Source organism: Neodiprion fabricii, chromosome 5 (genome assembly GCF_021155785.1).
Source record: "Neodiprion fabricii isolate iyNeoFabr1 chromosome 5, iyNeoFabr1.1, whole genome shotgun sequence".
Taxonomy (NCBI): domain Eukaryota; kingdom Metazoa; phylum Arthropoda; class Insecta; order Hymenoptera; family Diprionidae; genus Neodiprion; species Neodiprion fabricii.
In genome coordinates, this window is record NC_060243.1 from 7,555,547 (window position 1) to 7,572,448 (window position 16,902).

The 16,902-nt window shown below is 40.2% G+C and overlaps 1 protein-coding gene and 1 long non-coding RNA gene across 8 annotated transcripts in view; one reads left to right on the forward strand and one right to left on the reverse strand.

Annotated features, from left to right (window-relative positions):
• Positions 1–16,902, forward strand: part of LOC124183004 (protein prickle-like) — a 113,529-nt gene that overhangs the window by 45,780 nt on the left and 50,847 nt on the right. The window contains exons 1-3 of one of the 7 annotated variants that reach the window (XM_046570927.1): positions 13,476–13,726; positions 14,169–14,298; positions 14,376–14,544. The exons of 2 other annotated variants lie outside the window; for them this stretch is intronic. The gene's annotated coding sequence lies outside the window, so the exon portion shown is untranslated. Of the gene's footprint in view, positions 1–13,475; positions 13,727–14,155; positions 14,545–16,902 lie in introns of those variants that run through there. 4 more of the 7 variants (XM_046570928.1, XM_046570929.1, XM_046570930.1 and 1 more) reach the window with 4 other exon arrangements.
• The window catches only part of LOC124183010, a 67,986-nt gene that overhangs the window by 21,493 nt on the left and 29,591 nt on the right, over positions 1–16,902 (reverse strand). The gene's annotated exons all lie outside the window — the stretch shown is intronic.

A 16,902-nucleotide genomic window follows, 5' to 3' on the forward strand; every position in this document is an offset into this window, starting at 1 on the left:
CAGGTTCTCCTCCCTGCGGAGCACATCCGCCTTTGTCCGTTGCTGCGGGATTCGACCTTCTTTAATTTCATATCTGCCCCGCGTAGCTGGAGCGATGAAACTTGTTCAACCTTCGCGAAGTCTCACTAACGCATCGCAATATCGAACCAAAGTCGGAGCTCTTCTCTTTGCGGTTATTGTTCAGGCAAGCGCTGAGGGTTCGAGATATCGAAGCGAGGAACGAAATTTACTCTGTGATTATCGACAGCTGATACACCGGCTTTTGCAATACCTTTTGTAAATAATGTACTTCGGGATCGGGAAAGAATTCTTCGATGTGTTACTTCAGGCACTGCGCCGTTCGGATATTGGCACGTTGTGTTGCGGTGTACGTAAGCAAGATAGAGGCTGAGAATAAGAAGAAGGCTGCAACATGCTTCTGACGGTCTACCATAATTTATTATCCTTCGTACGGAATTACTACGGCTATGCTATTATTTACACTCACGTATTCCAGTTTGCGCAACATTCAGACCGCACCAATACACACCGCGGATCGTTACCGGTGTATTCCTTTGGTTTTTCTTCTCCGCGTTTCAAAGTAGCGACTTTCTAGTATAACGGAAACAATTCAACAGGTCTTTTTTTTTTTACGGGAATCAAGTAGTCGAACAGTTATGCTTGTTTTTATGGGTTTCAAATGGAACGGCAATTATCAGAGACATCTTTTGAAAGTTGTCGTAAAATTATAAACCGCAGAGTGCTACTGGCTGAGGGTTTTTCATATCAACGAAAAGGGTCAGAATCACCGTCACAATAGTCAAGAAATTATCCTGAGAATTAGTTGGTTTGCACAGAATATAACAGAATTAGAAATATGAAGTTGATAGTTTAAATTTCACGAAGAGATTAGATATATAATCGATATTTCGTTGAAGTTTGCAAAATGAACGTTTTAAAAGGGGGGGAACAGCATAAAACCTATAATTAATTTCATCTTTTCAACAATAATTCCGAAAACTGACAAGAAAGCGTGTCAAAGTTTGGATAATAATTGAAATTAGAAAGAAGAAGAAAAAAAAAAAAAAACGTTCCTTCGGAACAATTTTCGGGTTTAGGGAGAATCTCGTTTTCTTTATTGGCAATTTCTGAAGCTAAAGAAGAGCGAGAAGAGAATAAACGTTAGGGTGACATAACTTAGGTGTAAGAAAATCATCGAAAATTGTTTTCCTCCTTCGTTCGTCTTCGTCGATTTTACGTTCCCTTCGCCGTCTTGAAACGTTCCTTCATTCCTCTCTTTTTCAATTAACACATTTCCCCAACTACGGTTATTTCCTTTGTTAACCGAATAAGCGCGCGAGCCGGTTTTATCGTTTCACGGAGGTTTTCTCACCCGGGAAGAAGAGGCGCCGCCAGAGATTCAAGACTGCACTTCAGAGCCAGGGTTTCCTTCTCTATCCTCCGTAGGAGGCGGACAATTTGCATACATAGCATCTGTCACCAGCCCCTTAGCTACCGCTTCGGCCATTTTCGGCTGCGCGTATCTTCCCGTTTGAATCTATGGATAATGGGGTCCCATTCTTATGCTAAATCGTTGAGAAGGCTGGTTGCGCGCGGCTGCTATTTCTTGTACGAGGAAATCGCGCCGCTGCGAGCTGATCGGCGTCTCACTCAAACGCGGCCACCGCTCCGTTTAATTAACCCAAAGTTATGTAGAATTCAATAAATTCAACTATTCAAATTTCCCGCCACTCGGATTCCATTCGCGCCCGATCCTCCGCCTACCCCGCGTGTTGCCACGCTTGTCCGGTTGCGTGCTTCCAGGCTTATATGGCCTTTATAATTACCCGGCTAACCAGCGATTCGCTCCCGATTCTGCGCAAAACTGGATTCCTTTTGCGCGCTTCAACGTTTTACAGATAATAAGACCTTCCGCAGCTTCGTGGTTGAGAGTTCTGATCAGTCGTAATCTGAATCTGCGTTACAAAACGAATACCTAGATTTCGTTATAAAAATAAATGACGAAACAAAAGATCAAAAGCTGCGGTTTACGAAAGCTTGTATTATTTTCTAAAGTACACAACCAACAACTCAACTTTCCGTAATCAAATTTTTACTTTTTAACGACAAGGTCGAGATTGTATCGATGAAATTCGAATCGATCAGTTCGGTTTAATTTTTTTCAAGCTTACATGACACTGGCGTTCTTTTTTTTTTTTTTTTTTTGCATTAATCTTTTACCGATAGCTGCTCACCTCGTGTAGTATAAATAGTGAATCCATTGTGAGCGCAATGTGATACGTATAGATTGAAATTTTGGAAATCATAGCATCCACGGTATACCCAGAGAGTGGCGAACCGTGCGAGCCAGCGACAGATGTTATTAATGAGAATTTAACAGGAGTTTGGGGCCAGACATCCTACCGCTAATTAAATTAATTTCGGGCAACCCGCATCGCCCCCGAATAATATAACCGAGGTTCGGTTAAACCCGCAAAACTCTTTCGCGTCGTAGTTAATTACGGGAGGCGAATCTGGCAAGCCAATATAACGCCTGAAATTTGATTTCGAAAATCACGCGCCAGCTTTCGCAAATCACCGTTATCATTATTATTATTATTCTTATTATTGTTATTATTATCGTCAATTATTTTCTTAAATTCTTGTGTCTTCTTCTTCGAAACCATCGTGGAAAGACACATGTGTATAAAGGGAAGCGGAGAACAAGGAGCGGATAAAATTTCGGGAACGGTGGGGGAATGAAAGGGGAGGGGTGGGGGGGTGGTTTCGATATAAGAATGGTGTGTCCCGTGGGGTTCATTGGATATGCCGCGACGTCACAGGAGGAGCACCGGTGTTCCCGATAAAAATATGCGGTACTAGGGACACCATCTGTAGGTTACGGTCTCGACGGGCATAAAATATTCCGCGACAATTCCGTGCGGCTGCACCGCATATATGTGTATACGTGGAATATGCCCGAGGTATACTACTGCAGGATGCGTAGAAATATGAGCGAGAAGAATATTGAAGTTAATATACAGAATAGCGAAGGAGACGAAATCCTCGACTCGGGTTTTATCGGAGCTTGGCGGGGGGTGGAAATTGCGTCAGGAGAATTCAATTAAAAATAATTCGAAAGGGTTTCGCCCTGAGAAAATTGTCCGGTATGATAATGATTTAATTCTACCTTTCATAATTATTATTTTTTCTGCAACGCAAACGGAAAATGATTCGTCGGTTTATATTTAATTGTACCGAAATAACGATGATCGCTCGTCCTATCCCTCGCATCAATGCGGATCGACGTAAATTCGGACAGTGACTCAAATCCAGGGTTCATTGAAACAAGTTCCGAGGAGCTTGCAAGTCGTTTGTATGTAAACGAGTTCTGTTACTTGCCCCTTTGTTGGCCCTTCGGTGACCGGGATGATCGACACAACTGGGGGCCATAAACCCTCGGGGTCCAGCCACCTGCATTTGTATACAGGGATGTACGGCCAAGTCACTAGGCTTAGTCAGTTTCGTGAAAACATTGTGGGGCGAAACCGGCTGCAAGGTGGTTTCGAACGCGGATTACTTTGGCCAAAAGTTTATTGGCGTTAGATCTTTCACTTTCCGTAAGGAGAATCGCGTTCAACAGTATTGATACACGATTTTAATGGCAATGCTCGATGCTAATTTGCGAAGTTTCAATCCGAGGTCAATGACCGCGGGATTGAATTACCGATAGCGCCTTAATTCCGAATTATTTTGTGGCGAAACTTGAAGTAAAGAACTCAAAGTTTGATGAAACAAAAGAGTTTCTCAAAGTTTCAAAATGCAAGATACCGAAAATTCGAGTTCCAAAGAATAAACTATCAGTAGAGTATATTTAAAAATTTTCTCACTCTCGCACTTTCGGAACTTTGCACTTTTGTAACTTTGAGTAGTCGGTTTTCGTTCCGTCAAATTTGGATTTCTTTACTTTGAGTTTCGCCGCTAAAAAATTCGGAATTAGGCACTTTCGCAACATTTCAAATTCCAAATTTCAACCGTGCCCCGGTTGACGAAGCTTCAACAGTTACTCGGCATAATTGAAACGCAAAAAGTGTATACATATCGTTCTCACACAGTACATAACATATACGTATGAGTTCTGGCTATAAAATTCGATGTCCATTATAAATTTAAAAAAAATAGAGCCACGTTATGTTTCTCTATCGATATCCGCGAGTCGTATAATACAGCTAATTGTTAATTTGAAACTATTTTTTCTACATCATTTTCAACATTCCTTGTTCGGTGAAACGATGACAACCTTTCTCGAAATCTTTGCAATCGCACGCATATTCTAACAAGTCAAAAATGATTCTGTCACAAAAATTGCCCCCCCACCCACCCCCATAAATAAGACAAGTATTTGATCAAGTTCGCTGCGGTTCCGGATGATCGGAGAATAGAATTAGTTGTAATCTCGAGGCGCGAGTTTGGTAAATATGCTTTGCGTAGCTGTAGCTGGCAAACCGGTGTCTTTCACCCCACGTCCACTCATCTCGGTTGCTTCTTTCCTGCACCCTTCGCCGATTCTTCACCCTCCCCGTAGTCGTCAGTGCGTTTGGATTCGTTCAAGGGAAGCACGCGCGGATGGTCTCGTTGAGATTGTGTTTTCCGATCGTTGACAATTCTGTTCTTATTTGTATTTTGCTTTCCGACGTTTTTCTTTTTTTTTTTTTGCTTCTTTCACTCGTCTTGTTTATTTCTCCCGTTTCTCCATTCTTCCGCTCTTCCATTCCGCTCCGGAACACAGCTGCGCCACGGGATCGGCAAATAAAGCCAATCGACGCGATTTTTACTGCGCGAAAGGGACGCGGGGAAAACGCGACGGCGTTTGGGGTAAATAAAGACAAGTGCTCCATTCCCCCGGGATCCAGCGGAGTTGAACGTCTCTGCGAACCTTCACTGGGAGAGAGAGAGAGAGAGAGAGAGAGAGAGAGAGAGAGAGAGAGAGAGAGATTTTTATAGGCACGTCAACGTAAAAAAAAAAGTTCACCCGTTTTTAAGACCTTACATTCCACGTGTTTAGGCGATAATCGGATCTTGCAGGTTTTTTTTTTCCTTTAATTTCCATTTATACCGAATTAGACAAATTTATATCGTATATTTTAAGTCTGAGGATATAACGAGAGTCATTATAATAGCGCGTGCAACACTTTTGACGTGTTGTCAAAACTGTTGTTTACGAATTTGAATTTTTACATTTTTTTGATCGTGTTCAGCAAGTTCTCAGGATCGAAACGAAAGTATCTAGCTTGAACAGAAATCTGTGCAAGATTTATTCGTTCCAACTTAAAAAAAAAAAAAAAAAGAAACACTCGATTTGTCGGATTTAATGATTTATCTGACATACCAAATAAATTTGAATCTAATTAAATAAAACTTCTAGCCTCTACGACAAATAAATTATCTGTGACGATAGGTTTTTAATACATTTGATAAAAAAATTTCTGTCCGTTTTAGACAATGACCGATAAAAACGTTCTTCTTTCTGGCATTTGAAAATGAGAAACCTTGCAATTTTTCAAGACTGTAAAAATAATGTAAGACTATTCGTAATCGTAAATATATTTAAGAATTTGTAAGTAGCTCGTGAAATATCAATTGAAAAGAGAAGAAAAAAAACAAATCAAACAATCACACCGGCATTATTTAGAAGAATGATTTTCTATCTTTGGCTTGTGATGCATTTTTCTTTCTTCCTTTTTACCAACATTTCGAGCTTCTAACGAGCCTGATATTTTTACACCATGGGAATGACCAAGCGCGGCAGATGAGCTGGAAGTAGTAACGTAACAAGAGTGTCGAGAAGAAGAAGAAGAAGAAGAAGAAGGAGAAGAAAGAAAAAAAACTAAATAAAAACAAGATGATTTCTACATTAGGTTCGAGAAACGAACAAGTCATCGAGGCCTTGACGGACCGTGACGTTGGGTTACAGCGCTGTTACACGGACACAAAATCCTCTCTATGAATAAGTTCCACATTATACTCGCACTTCAAGCAACTCGTTACGAGCTTTGAGCCACGCGAAGGTTTCTCTGCTTAAAACTTGAAGGTTTTCATCCAGCGTTTCAACGCCAGTTACGAAGAAGAGTGTGTCTGCAAGTTGTATAATCCAAGTACGTGTACTTGTGTGGGAAGAAGGCAAAGAAGTCTTCATTCCGGATCCGAAGATGGGAACGTCCGGTTCCTCACCTCGTTCCATTAACCCTTACGCTGCGTAATATTGGTGTAAAGTCGGGGTAGCTGGAAATTTCGTGTCAAAAATCATTGCGTAGTGATGTTATTTTTAACAAAATCAAATTTTCAATACGAGAAAAAATTAATCAAGTAACCGAACACCGGGAGATGGATCATTTGACTCGAAAAAAAATAAATAAATAAAAATTGTAACTCGGTGAATTTTCAATATTTTCAGCTGAAAATTGACTGAGTAACTCTCAAGATACGGATATAATTTAAGAATAAAAAAAATGGAGATACTGAGCGACGAGATTGAATTTTTGGCAAAAGAACGAATTAACGATATTTTCCATATTTATTTTGGATGGAATCAGATTGTTCCAAACGTTTTTTATACACTGAGAAAATTTTCATTCGTTACAGTAACTAGAAAAATTGAGTAAAACAGGTATCGCTGAAAAAACTGTTTGAATATTGTTGGAATTACGAAAAACGAGGCACGCTAGAAAACTAATTTTCATTTTCTACCTGGAAGTGTATTTTTCGATTGTGGTAAAAAATGAAAATAGTTAAGGACCGAGCGGTAACCCGAACTAAATATTTCTCTGAGTGTATGGATTTTATGGCGAACATGCCGTGGGGACGTTTTGACCCGATGTGCAGCTTAAGGGTTAAAATCTCCGCGTGAAAAACGACAGAAGAAATGAAAATATACAGGGATATTTGGTAAAGGAGAATAAGGCGACCGAAGGACGTTACTTCAAATTCCGTTGACGTTCGATTTTCATGGGATTTCATCGGAATACCAAATTCATCCCCTCGGCATTCGCATGCGGTAAATATCATCGGAATTGCCGCTAGAAATGCGGTTTTCTTATTCGTTCAGCTTGATGTTTTGTGAAAAAAGGACGACTTTGAGACAAGAGATTTCTGGTTGTTTCTTCGCTGGCTAAGCAATCGGGGACGAATAAGAAAGCGAATGAGAAATAAGGAAATAAAAAAATAAACCTGAGGATAAAAAGTAACGACGCGATTCCGCTGCCCCGTGATGCCCGATAAACGGGGGGAAATGAAACGTTTCTCTTTGAATAGACTTGCCGCTGCACTACGACGGAGAAAATGCTTGCTTTCGTACCTTACACGCAGCCTCTGAAATTCAAAAATTCCACCCCATTTAACATCCAGATTTTCATCTACCGACTTCACTCACCGAGCTGCGACCCCCGCCATTATCCTCGAACCGTTTAAACCCCGTCAAGCGCGTTTTACGCTTGACGTAAATAGCATAAACGGATATCGAATTTGTTAATTTCTTTCTCACAGGTGTACGTTTATTTTCACGTGTCATTTTTCTTATTTCCAACAATGTACAACGATTAGCGGTGTATAAAAAAAAAACGTCGAGATTTTATCGTCACCCTTTTATCAAAACCTGTATACGCGACAACTTTACGTTGCGGCTGATTATGAATTCCGAGAAAGATTTTCAGCCGGTGTGAGCTAGCTGAAAGATACGTAGACACAAGCGAAATTCAATACCGTGCACCTCGTTTAATCACAAGTGTGGATCAGATTTCAAAAGTCAACTGAGAAGGTGCTGGCAGTTTCGAACCACGCTGCTGCGACGGCATTTCAAGACGTTCCGTAGTGAAAAATAGAAACTGTCTCAGCTTTCCTTGAAGTCTGACGACTCTTGAAAAAATGTTTTGAAAAGTATAATAAAATAAAAAATACTACGATTGTGTCGCGCGTTCGTCCTTCGCGATTATTATCTCACATACCTACTTTGGAGTTCTTAGAAACATTTCTCTCGGAGATAAAACTACATTTCAGTCGTAAAACCAGCTTTCCTGAATTTTTCCCGATAGCGAGGCTTGAGTGAAGTTATCTTCAAAAATATTCGAGATATTTTTGTATACAAAGATAATTCTCGGTCGCGATTACGATACAGTCCCGAACTATTTACAATTATCGTAAAACTTGTAACCCAAAAATATAGTTCTGGATGTACAAAATGAGAATAACATATATCGTTGTAAAATGTTGTTACGCATATTGCTGTTTCTTTTTATTACGATCACTCGTACTTTACTTTCTTTTCATTCGTTCCATATTTAAACAGTTTTTTGCAACGATAGTATCCATTTGTAAGATTTTCTCAATAACTTTAAATTTAAGATCGTAAGTTTGATATCACGTTCGAAGAACGTACGAAGACGCGAAATTTTCCGGCATTTTCCTGCACTCGAAGCTTGTCTCACTCTCTATCTATCTCATTCTCTATTGTACATTGTTCGCTCGAAATTCAGAACGGGGAAATCGCCCGGTTCCATTAGACCAGCCGGAGACGAAGAGAGAGAGAGAGAGAGAGAGAAAGGGGTTGGGGGTGGAAACGTGCCCCGACAGTATGCATTGGAGGGTTGGAACCCCTCCGACCGGCATACGTTGTGCGTTTTCCATCCTGCAGGGAACCAAATAGAATTGTGGTTGTCGCGCGGTTTCACCCGTTTGAATATATCGCGCCCTGCTTTCGTCAATTGGCCTTCTCCTACGGGGTTTCGAAAGCTCGGCAAGAACCCTCGGATCAGCTACCGAAGTCGCTAATGGTTTAAGATCGATGCCGTCGAGTGGTAAAACAAGAGAAGAGGAAAGAAGAAAAAAAAGGGGAAAAAAAAAGCTCGCGGGTGGCGTCAAATTCCGAAATTGATCAAGCTGGCCGATGATAGAGTATCGAAAATTGAAAACGATCATGATTTCTATAAAATTCCGAATACGCAAGTATATTATACATCGGAGAGGGTGAATCGGATGATTCGCAAAACGCATCGACGTTCGCCGAGCGTAAAACAAGAATCTCTCAATTCCCGCGAGCATTTTCCGGGGGGCGGGAGAGTTTGTTGGCTCATAAATATTGCGGGACACTTTAAAATGCCTACGGCAGGACCGACGCTTCCACCAGAAAAAGAATCCATAGGATGAAGGTGGTTGGAGGAGGTGGAGGAGAAGCTTCGAAACCGGAGGCACACCATGACATCGCACCGCGTACGTCGCGAGAGAGAGAGAGAGAGAGAGGGAGAGTGAAGGACCCCTCGGCAAAGGGAACGAAAAAAAAAAAAACGGGAGGTAAGAAGATGGAATAGAAGAAAGGTTCTCCCCCTCCCCTCCGCCCCCCGGCACGGTTCCAGCAGTCCTCCTCCACCCGTCGCTGAACATTAGTATTCCACAATCGTGTCGGCTATCCGTCTCTTCGGACAAGAATTCAAACGATTTTGATCGAATTTTCTGATGTCAGCCGAATTCCGTATCGCTGTACAGTATTTATCTTCCCTTTATGTTATTATACCTTTCGTCCGGCTAGCGCAATTTTCCCCGCGGATGATGATAAACGACTGAAATCGTGTACCGATCAGCGTGAGCAGCTTGAAAATCCATGCGCGCCATCTGGTGGAAAGAAATCGAACTAGTCAAAATCAGGCTTAAAACTGATCGTTGACCTGTTTTTTCGCGTATGGATGTTGGAGCAGGTATATTATCGATTATTTTTCATTCATTTATACGACTTGAGTAATTTTAAACCCTAAATGTTACGATTTTACTCCATTAAAATTGAGAAGTTAGGTTATGTGGTGCTGAAATGGCGGTTGCAACAAGGTACCGACGTCAGGAGGACATTTTTGAGTAACCCTTTACTTCGCGAGTTGAGTAATCAGTTCCGGCAGAGGATAAATGAAGATTACGGTTTTTTCATCGATTTGAAAGATTACCACTTCGTGTATGAGCTTGCGAAGCGGACGGTGCGATACTATCTTCTCCCGATCAGTTTCCGAGAAGATTGATGCGAGACATCAACGAACTACAGATGCGTGAATCAACGGAAATAACCAAAGTTATCCACTATCAAACTTGGCAACTCTCATATCGCAAAGACAACAATCTTTCCCCTCTTTTACTCTCGGACAGTTTATCGCGTTTGGAGAAAAGCCAGCAGCTAATCGGTGAAGGCAAAGGCGAAGTGGTTAAAACAAAAAAAAAATAAACAAATAAAATAAATAAACGTAATTTTTCACTTCTCTCAACGATCTCGGACCGAAATTTTTTCTTCAAACGACAATCGGACGATGCTCGATGGTTTTTACTCTCCCTTTGTCACATTGGCTGCAACGCAGGCGTGCTCCTGAGACAATTGAAACGATACATCAATGACTGAGTGAAGGGACAGCGGCTCTGGGGTGGAAAGACCATAGATCTTGGACCGGACCAGAAACAAGGAGCACAAATCAAGGGCCGCTGGATCCCAGATGTCGTCCTAAGCACATGCCCCAAATTGAACCCACTTTCGCGATTCCGAGTGATAATTATTCGCCTCGGTATTATTTCCTCCTCGATTATTTTCCACGCAAAATATCTGGCAATAATTAACTTGATCAACGAGTTCATTCAACGACTTGAGTAATGACACAAAAATTCGATTTAGTCAGATTTAATCCAAGATGATCTAATCAGCCGGATATGATCAGCAACGGGTTTGTTGATCCTCGAATAAGAAACTTCAGTAATTCGCGAAGCAAACTTGAGCATCGAGATGTCGGATGACGGATTTTGAAAATTCTAGAATCTTCTGCGTCGCAGTTTCTTCTTCCTCTTTCCGTCATTTGTTTATCCGTTTTCATTTTCAACATTTACCAGGCGAATATCAACCTCCGCACGTAGGCGTTGCTAGGTGAGGTAATTCCTCGTCCCAGCTCATCAGTGGGCAGAGTTAAGCTTGGTGAATATCAATGCGAAGTTGCGCGTCGAGTTCGAGCGCCATGACAGTCCTCGGAATGCGTTCGAAATGCGGAATGAGAGGAAGGTGAAATTACGTTCTTGAAAAATGCGGGGAATGGTATAAAAACATACGCAGCTTTCGAAAGGCGCGGCCCGAATCAATAGAGTACCCGTTAAATTTATTTGAAAACATGATTCGTTAATGTACCTACGTGTGAGAAAAAACTGCCAAATTTCACATGAAAAGATAAACAAGTTTACAGTCAATTTCAGAGAAATATCATTTTTATATCACTTTTTAAACGCCTTGAACGTGCAATTCGTCCAAGTCCTTATTATTCGTATCAGTCATCTGGTTCGTAAATAAATTCTTTGCAAATATAATACGGCGATCATTGTTTTTCCTCAGCATCTTATAGTTATAATCAGAAAAATGCTGTGTCTAAAATGAATCGATAGGTAATATAATCGATGATGTTATGTTCTATTGATGAATATGTTCTAGTGTTTTTGAAAATTCATTTCAAGCGATTTTCACAGAATTCTTTGACACAGAAAAAATGGGCCTTGACAGATAAAAATCAGGCGGGTCATACAATTTTGGTGTGAAATAAATTGAAATAACTTCTTCTGAGAACTGATAATTTGTCAAATTTGTTCGATTTCATTCTACGATGATTCATTTTATTCGCATGACTACTTTCCACAAGTTTACAAGGACACTTTTTTTTTTTTATCGCGTTGGTATCGGTGAACATCTAATGCGAGAACATTACTGACGAACAAAAATACTGATATTAACGAATTGAACGTTGAAAAAAAAAAAGTGTTTCAATCACTTTTTAGAAGATAGTCGTTTGAATCGAATTATGAAGTTGAAAAAATCTACTACGAATTTCAAACAATTTTAAAACATTTTGAAATGAAGCATCGATATCTAACTTTTAGTCTATAATTCCGAGACTGTATGTTGTTTGTATTTCGTAGCTTATGAATATTTGTAATAATTTGATTGAATGACGATAGAGAAAATCTCCTTACATATGCCTTTACGCATTGCCAATTAACAATGATCAATTAACCCTAAAATGGTACGTGCATTTCTTTTTTTTTTTACCATACCGAGAGAAATTTGTAGTTCCAGTTACCGATCAATCCTTAATTATTTTCATTTCTTACCGCAATGGAAAAATATAGTTCTAGGTAGAAAATGAAGATTAGTTTTCTATCCGCTACCACAAACTCTAGTATCCGTTACTGTTTTTTCTCATTACGATCACCGTTGCTATATCTTCTCGTAACTGTTGCGAAAATTTAATGCTCAATGCAATAGATTGACGTTAAATGTTTGTTAACTAAAAAAGTAGAGTAAACCTCACAAACTCATTTCGCGTTGCAATAACCAAAAAAGGATCGACGATAGCGCAAAATGGTTACCCGTACCTCGTATTTGGCAATTCCAACATTATTCAAACAGTTTTTTTAACGATACCTGTTTTACTCAATTTCTCTTTTTACTGTAAAAAATGAAATTTTTCTCAGCGCACCAAAACTATACATTGGGCACAAAAGTATACCGCGCGGTCGATTTTCTTCATTTTTCTTTTTTAATAAGCAAAACGACGTTACCACTTCAAAATTTTGAAAAATTCGAAAAGCGATTAAAAAAAAAAAAAAAAACAAAAATTGAAAATTATTACTTTGACGGAAGATTTCAAATCGCCGTGGGGTACAAACGTACTCCGGGTCTCTCGTAGGATTCGACAGTGACGCTCATTCAAATCTTGCGTAAATCTAGCCTGCCATTCCTCTCCTTTGGTCCGCGGATAAACCGGTTCGAGAAACCCGGCATCCCCGTGACATCTGGGTGATCGAGTGACGAGAGTACCGAGCATTGAACTCATCGTCAGAGCGCAAACACGTTGCCTTCACAAAAGCGTTCGCGAGTTTCCGTCACTAATGAACAAAATTTTCATCCCCCCCTCCCTCTTATTTCCCCGCAACGCGCGCGTACATCCGTCAATTGTATTTACTATTCATTCGGCTTTCATCGATGAAGAGCCCCGTCGATTCTCGACTAATTTAACGCCCGTCCCCCTCGCCGATTGACGCATCGATTCAATATTTGATCGTGGGATTGACGGCTAAACGGTTAAGCCACGAGCGAGCCGACGAAATCCGAAAGATTTTTCACCGTAGCCGCGTAAAAGAGAAAGAAAGATAGAGGGAGGGAAAAAAAATTATAATCGAGGAGATAATTTCATCCCCCGTAAAAAAAACCACCCCCCGTCATATGGCCAGCCTTGTTTTTACAATTCGACATGTTTACCGAGTGCATTAGGCATCGTGAGGCGCGTGTTTGCTTAGGGGCGGACAATTTGACACTCGGGGGTGGTTTCGGAGCCACGTGCTCGGGGGCGGAATCGACCGAGAAAATCCGAGGCTCACCGAAGCCAAGATTTCAAGTCCCGTGTGACGGAATGCATTCAGTACTCAGCGCGCGCTACCCTGTAACGGCTCGTCTTATCAGGACGATAAAAACCGTGCGTATGCAGGCTCCGAGGAGCCGATTTAACGAGTGCTCGAAATAATGCGCGTCTAATTTGGTTTTTTTTTTTTTTTTTTTTTTTTCCTCAACGATTTCAACGACGGTTCTAATCAATGGTTGTTCATTTCTATCGCCAATGTGATCTGCCTCGTGGGTTATAACGATGCGAACGAAACGGTGATAATTGTAACTTGGGAATAACAGCGAGTAAAGGTAAAGATGCGAAAAACAAAAATAAAAATAATAAAATAAAGAATTATCTTGCCACTTACGCTGAGAAAAATTTTTAGTTTCGTTTACCGCTCGGTCCTTGACTATTTTCATTTTTCAACCAGAATCGAAAAATATAGTCCTAGGTAGAAAATGAAAATTACTTTTATATCCGTTACTATTCTTTCTCACTACGATCACTGTTGCTATATTTTCTCGCAACCGTTGCGAAAATTTAACGCTCGTGCAACGATAAATTGACTAAATTGATAATTGATAATTGACCAAAAAGGGATCGACGATATAGCGCAAAATGATTAGGCGTACCTCGTTTTTCCTAATCCCAACAATATTCCAACATTTTTTTTTTTTTTAACGATATTCATTTTACTAAATTTTTCCAGTTACTGTAATAAATCAAATTTTTCTCAGTGTAGATATTTAGTCTGTACAGTTTATACGGCGGTCGTTTCATCCCTTGACAACGTCATTCGATACGTACTTTTGAAACTTGCGACTGTACGTCAACTAGATTGGAAGAAAAAATAAGGAAAAAAGAAAATCTGTAATTTACGGTAAACGCGAGCGCGATTAATAATTTCGTCTACCAATAACCACGTGGGTGAATGTTTAAAGTTAATACACTTTAAAGGCTTGAAGCACCGACCACGGTTTTGGGTTGCAATTAAAAACGATACCAGGATGGATCATCGATGAAACGGCGCCAAGCCTTAACGTTTATCCCATTGATCTTCTTCGGCGTAATTCGTAACACAGTCGTATAAACGAGACGGTTGTGTGGAAGAGACGAGCAGCTAATGGTAAGACGAAATAAAGCAATCTTAATAAAAGTTTATGGGCGCAGGGCAGAGACGCCCGGCGATACGGGTGAAATCTATATCCTCTGCATACATGCATCGCGGTGCAGGAGTAGGAATAATAAAAACAACAAGCGTATGAGAGCCGGGCCCCGATAGCGTGACTAAACTTAGTTAACAAATCGAAATGCTTCTCATCGTCGTGCGGCTTGATACGCGGTTTTTTCTTTCATTCCTTTTTTTTTTCTTTCTTTTCTTCTTCTTCTACCGTTTGATCCTTTTTGCAATAAATATTTACAGCGCCGACTGCGTAATAAGCCTACATTGCAAAGAGTCAATTGTTCGAATCATTTCTAGACAGTATCGTGGAAATTTTTTTCATCCTTCGTTCGAGCTTGTTAAAAAAATTTATATATATATAGATATATATATATATAACCGATTGGTAATCACTCAATTTAGTTCGGAGAATGCAGGTATCCGAAAGTACTTTGTTAAAACTCGTGTACGGTGAATAATTGAAACGATCCGATGACTGAGATGGGTATTAAAAAGGGCTTCGGTTTATTGTGTCAGGTGCAAAGTGAACAGTCACGATTGAGTGAAGAAGCGGTGTAACTTCTGCCTCCGTGGTTTGGGATGTGAAAAAATGAAAGAACGAGAGAGAGAGAGAGAAAAAAAATGAAGTAAAAAACAGACACCGCTATTATAAACCGTGGAAAGAACGATCTTGGCTCGAGCGATGAGAGGATCGAGTCTGGAACAACGGCGCGAGGATCGGCAGCTAGAGAATAAGATTTTTTCGTATTAAAGTGTGAAGATATTACACCGTCGTTACCAAACCCGTGAAGAATACACCTCAGTCGATTTACAAAGAAACCTCGCGTCCTGCTTAAAATTGCCCCAAATTATCCAACGAATCCGTACGAATTTCAGCATGATCCTATACGTGTGTCGAATTCGCTCGATTATGATTAAATATTAAACGTAAGTTTGATCGGTGATTTTTTGTGCAGGGGAAACGTTGAAAAAATTTACAATCGTTCGATAAAAAATTTAAAAATAAATGTTAAAGTCGGTTATTTTAATCGGATATTTGGTTTAATAAACCGTGTACAATTTCACCGATAGCGAGTAATTTTATTCATCTGATATGTATTTTTGTGTAAACTTATTTCACTCCAATTTCAAGTTCGATATGATTTTTAATCGTGATAACGCGAAGCGACTTGTGAAGAAAAAAGTTGCCATTTCTTCACGTACACGTATAATATATATTCAAATGATTGGAATTAGTATCTCCGATGATTTTCTCATTACTCCTTAAAACAGTCCGAGCAGCGGCTTAACTTTCGCAGGATGAAAACCGTAATTGAAGCAGGGTTGAGTAATCAAAGTTTTAATTCAGTGTTTTCACAAATGAAAAGCAGGACTTCGTTGTCCGAATTGGATCAGGGTTAAATCCTTCTCAGCACTCGGTAATAACTCTCGTGCCGGTTTCTTGTACGGGAATTTGTTTCCGAGCTTTCATTTTCTCTAAAACAATGGGTTAGGTTACGTGCCAGGTTGATATAAAGATAGGATGGTCGCGGGGCTTTCGTGTTCGAGCCCCATAAAGCACGAATCTGCCTTTGCCGGGTTATTTCTCCTCCACTAGACAGTGTTTGCCGTCCCAAACCATAGCCAGCCATGGTACGTGGAGAGAGAGAGAGAGAGAGAGAGAGAGAGAGAGAGAGTGTTCAAGCCTTCGCGGCTGAATGTTCAATGCCCCTGATGAGAATCGCGGTGCTGCACAGTTCTGCACCCCTGCACGATTTCCACATGCGTTTTCTCCTCGATCCATGGGAACAAACCCCATTGTTCGGAATTTGTATCTGCGCCAATTAGGGTGTTTCAGGAAAGAATGATCTTCCATTTTCCAGTAAGGTAACCCATTAAAAAGTTTGTTTGGGTTAAAAGAAAGATTTTGTCAAAAGACGAGCGTTCTGCGTCATGTGGAAAATCACGGTCATTTAATTTTGCACCTTTTTTTTAACATTGTTTGGAATTAGCGAAGAAACACGTTTTAGCACTTCAATTATTATTTCTTTCCTGACACTTGTATTCGACCCAAAGTTCACGATCCGTAACACAACGATGTATCAACCGGAAATCTTATTCTCCTAAATTAAGAGTTCGTATTGAATTGTAACTATTTTATGAGATCGAATTAATAATGTAAAAGTCGTCGGATACGCTTCCTCAAACATCAATTGGAGATTCAATATTACAACTGTGGGTCTTCTTATACAGTGACGTAAATTGACGTTACGATCGATATAAGTAATAGAAAAATAATTTTCACTAACGATACTTCACAAG